At 45.8% G+C, this 5,000-nt stretch overlaps 1 protein-coding gene across 1 annotated transcript in view; it reads left to right on the top strand.

Annotated features, from left to right (window-relative positions):
- Nucleotides 1-5,000, top strand: part of LOC101852563 (twitchin) — a gene marked incomplete in the record, with an annotated part of 226,069 nt that overhangs the window by 125,726 nt on the left and 95,343 nt on the right.

Raw genomic sequence — 5,000 nt, forward strand, 5'->3', positions numbered from 1 at the left:
TAAAACACGACGTACGGATAGGGTTAAGTGGTGGCACAGAGTTCCCCACGTCGTATGGATACGATAGTAAAACACGACGTACGAATAGGGTTAAGAGCTCATCGCTCATCTGGTTCTGTCATATCGGGGATAGACGTAAATTCCGGAGGTCCTACATAGTAAATAACCTTACTGTGTTGAAAGTGGCGTTAAACCTATACAATGACCGATGGGAATGGAGGCAAAGTGTGGGTGGTTGGCGGGCGCTTGAGTGTGGTTTGCTCCTGTTTTACCTACCAACATCTATCTCCCTTCTCCTCCGTCTTTCCTATCCAATTATCGTCCTTATCGCTGCTCCTCATTTTTGTGCGTTTGTTACTCTCTTGTAGCATCTTTGATCTTCGTCACGTATAATATGATATTATTATGGCCTTGTTCTGTTGTAAGTACCGTAAAACACTTGCTTGAAACAAGAAAACAAATATGTGAGGCAGCGTGGTGCAATCAGGCTCTCGTCAAAATAATCAAATTGAAGAAACTTGCATTTTTCCGCAGGTTTGTGAATTTTTTTCAAATTTTTTTTGGGGGCTCAACACCTTTCATACTCTTTAAAGAACTCATTTATGTGTGGATTTTTCTGAAAACGTTGATTAAAGATACAAAAAATGTAAATTTTTAGTTACCACGGACTCTTAAGCTAAGGATATAACTAATCTTTGGTGGTCATTTTCTCTCTAATTTTACCTGTTAAACCAGGTGACCCCCACCTCCTTCAATCCAAAATATCTCCACTTCTATTGAAGATGGATGGGTAATTTTTTCATTGAAATCAAGACAAATGAACAAGCTTTAAGATGATGCCAATAACTCTCCATGTCCAAAAATTGACGAGAGCCTGATTCCACCACGCTGCCTCACATATAGTGTCGATGGGGGCGTAAAAACACCTAGGTTCTACATTAATTAAAAAGTAAAATGTAAGTACACCCCCTCCCCACAAACAAAAAACAACAGCAACAACACAAAACTGACCCCCCCCCCCCCCCCAACAACAACAAATAAACAAATAAAGAAAGAAAGAAAGAAAGAAAAACAACAACAACAACAACAACAACAACAACAACAACAACAGGGAGGTTGGACTGCCTCACCTGCTACCCAAGAGCGGCGGTGGCCCTGGCGAAGAGCACGCTCTTCGGGGCTCCAAACATTTCGAACGGATAGGCTACCACACACAACAACAACAACAACAACAACAACAACAACAACAACAACAACAACAACAACAACAAAACGCCCCCGAAACAAAACCCAAAAAAAACAACCCAACCCGTGACCTACTTTATCGACGGCGGTGTTGAAGCGTAGCGAGGTCCTGGCGAAGGAGACGAGGTTGATGAACGAGTCTCCTGGGATGGGGGTGAACAACGCCAGGGTGTCCGGAGACTTGTGTGTCCAGATGGCCAGCTGCTGACCCTGCACGCGACTCAGGTCCAGCTCGCCGTAGATGGCATCGTAGGGGTCAAGGAGGTCATCGTTGTCATCATCGTCGTCGTCAAAGTCGTCGTCTTCGTTGCCGTTGTAGTAAGGAGAGTTGTACCTGGTGGAGGCCGGCTGTTGTTGGGGGCGGGGGAGGCCGTACGGCATGCGGTAGGTGTCGAACGCCTGGGGGAGACAGTAGAACAGTGTAATTTACAGTTGTTGCTGTAGGGGAAAAGTTCTGGTAAAAACTGAAGATAAGCTGACAATCGTGTGACCCTCCCTCCCCCAATGTTGTTTGACACTCTGCCCAAAATCAATGGCAATACACATCGTCGTTGGAAGAACGCGTTGGCAATTCCTTTAAGCTGAAAAAATAAATAAACGAAAAGTTTATATTTTAAGGTTGCTTGAGTGCTTAAAATTAGCTGTACGGCAAAAAAAGACAAGCAATAAAGTATGTGATATTCTCCACATAAGACCAAACGTAGAAAAGCTGCAGGTGGTTGGAGGGCGCCACTGTTCGGTCATACCTCTTCACTTCCCCTACCATGTTTCTGTCTGTCTGTCTGTCTGTCTTACTTTTTCGCAGTAAGTACTCAAATGACTACTATTATTGTGCCGATGTGCTTCTTAAATTTATACTTGAATGTCAAAAAAAGCTCAAAGCCACACCGGGCACCTTGACACACGTGAACACGGGACCAAAAAGAAAGGGGAAAAAAAACCTCCAAAAAACTCACCGGTGCGGCCGTACTGAAGAGCGCCTCTCCCTGGTGTCCTGTGCCCCAGCCTTGTACGGGGTCCGGGCCATGACCCACCACCATCGGGGAGGCCATCTTGTTCTATCACAGTGAGCCACTTCCCCACACACACATACAAGGACTGCGTGATATATGTGCGCTGGGGGTGGAGGGATCAGGGAGACGGGACGACTGGATGAGAACGTTCTTGTGGATGTAGACTGGAGAATGGCTTGTTCAGATGGCGTGTTTTGTGTGTGTGTGTGTGTGTGTGTGTGTGTGTGTGAGAGAGAGAGAGAGAGAGAGAGAGAGAGAGAGAGAGAGAGAGAGAGAGAGAGAGAGAAAGAGAGAGAGAGAAGGGTGGGGGGATGCTGCTTCTTCTATATCTTTGGTCTTAAATCTTTCTTGTCTGTGGTGCCGTCTTTATTTCAGCCTTGACCTTAATGACCTTCGTCGCTTCACCTTCCTTTAGGCTGCACACCTCAAACTCTCTCTTGTTTGAACATACAGTATCTTCTGAACGCACGTTTCCGCGCTCTCTCGTGCCCCTGGGGCGTTGCACTGTTTGGCATTGTAGGAAATCATTTGCGCTCAATGTGGTGCGTAAAAGTAAAACGACATGAAATTATTAATTCTGTTCGCCATTGCCCCCCGCCTCAGACAAGAACTCAACCTTTTCGTCCGATCAAGATTTCTGTCTCACTTTGTGTGTCTCTATTACCACTCGTCACATTGTTACATAGGTACAGTTGTATTGACTATAGACGTAGGCTGTTGGTTGGAGGGCGACACTGGTTGGTCCTATTTCTTTTCTGTTCCTCTGTTGTTTCTGTCCATCTGTCTTGATTTTCCCACAGCACTAATTAATTATCTATGCCGAAGGCCCAGGAAGTTGTCTGTCTCACTGACAAGGCAATCCCCAATTTCCGGATCGGATGCGGGAACAACTTTAATAAATGATCGCTATAGTGTCGATGAGCTTCTCTTGACTCCAACGAAATCCGTTGTCTGTGTGGTCCAATTCGAAATAACTTTGTGTTGCTGTCTGCACACACTGCCCTGGGATCCAGACAAAGCTCCAACGACGAGTCACTCACGAGTATACTAACACTGATGTACAGTCTGACTCTACTGTTGTTTCCCACTCTCACTGAGTTAAACGATTGTCGGCCATTTGACCAAAAGTCCTGTCGTCAATGACGCGCTTTTCCTTGAGGTTTATCTCTCTACCCCTCTCACAGTGACTGTTTCACATCGTGTCGAGCATTGGTTTCCGGTGTTGTCAATGATTGAACGAGAAATCCTCGCATGTCACGTTGTTGCAACGTACAGAAGTCGATTAATTCTCCCTTCTCAGAAATTTGTCACCATCACAGAAATAGTGAGAGAGATGCCTTGCCCTTGGAGTCCTTTTATGGGAATAATTTATCACATATGGGAATAATTTATCAACGCGTACACTCTCTAAGAAACTCCAGAAACTCCAGCACTAGCAGATAAACCCACGAAAACTTGATAGAATCCTTCCGTTCACGGAATACCTGCACAAACAATTTGTCCAAATTTGAAGTCTGGGGAACTGACAAGCCAGCATTACCGCTGCCTTTTCAGTGTCGGTTAACGAGTGGGTTACCGCGTAAAGAAAGCGATCACGATCAACAGACAGTCCTCAAAGCCTTCTCTTCTCTCTCTCCCTGCTTTTTTTCTCCTCCTTCCTTTCTTTCACATTCTTCTTTTATGAATACTCAAAGCAGCGCGGGTCTCCCCATTTGCTTGGGCACAATAGCCGTATGTGTATACTCAATATTCAAACGCTTCCACACCGCCGCGCCTAAAGGGAGAAAATATCGATTTCTCGATCTCACTGCGCTGACTCCTCGCTGTCTACCCTGTCGTACTCAGAGAAGTGATAAACGGGTAGTGGGAGGCGGGAGGGGGGGGGTAGTAGAGGGTATAAAACTACTTTCATTTTCGAAAGGAGGAATAGGCCGGCCGGGCATTCAAAGTGAGATCCGCGTTTCTTACTAGGCCTACTGCAAGCGGGTTATAATCTATAGATCTGTCGTTGTGCGATATCTTGTTTGTTGTGATCTACCGCGGGGTGGTTCGGTCATAGACGTGTGGTGAAGGGTAGAGAGCACGGTGGAGTTAGGCTGAAAGGGGGGGGGGGGGTTGGGGAAGGGGAGGGGAAGGGAGGTGTGGCGACAGTAATTTGTCATGGATACTGGTACTTCATTGGTCCAAGAATGTTTGTACCACTTAAGATATAAGGTACATGTACTGTGATTGGATCAAAGAGAAACAGTGGGTGGTTGGCAGGTGCTCTGGTGTGGTTTGCCTCTTCTTTCCAATCAAACATCTAACGTCCTCATCACCCCCTTCTTCTTTTTTATGTTTGTTACTCACTTGTAACACCTCTAATCTTCTGGCGCTCATATGACCTTATGCAGTTGTGAGCGCCGTAAAACATCTACTAAAACTAAAACTAAAAGAGAGATAAAGAGAGAGAGAGAGAGAGAGAGAGAGAGAGAGAGAGAGAGAGAGAGAGAGAGAGAGAGAGAGAGAGAGAGGGAGGGAGAGAGAGAGAGAGAGAGAGAGAGAGAGAGAGAGAGAGAGAGAGAGAGAGAGAGAGAGAGAGAGAGAGAGACTGGGTTTTATTGACTCCTTCAATCCACCTTTTGCGTAGCCTTCCTCTTTCTTTATAATTTGTCCCCCGCCTGTTTTGTTCCCAGCTCTGTAGATTTTCCCGAAGTGTCACTCGCCTTGCTGCTGTAGTTGACGTGGTTTAGCATGGATATC

Source organism: Aplysia californica, unplaced genomic scaffold (genome assembly GCF_000002075.1).
Source record: "Aplysia californica isolate F4 #8 unplaced genomic scaffold, AplCal3.0 scaffold00437, whole genome shotgun sequence".
NCBI lineage: Eukaryota > Metazoa > Mollusca > Gastropoda > Aplysiida > Aplysiidae > Aplysia > Aplysia californica.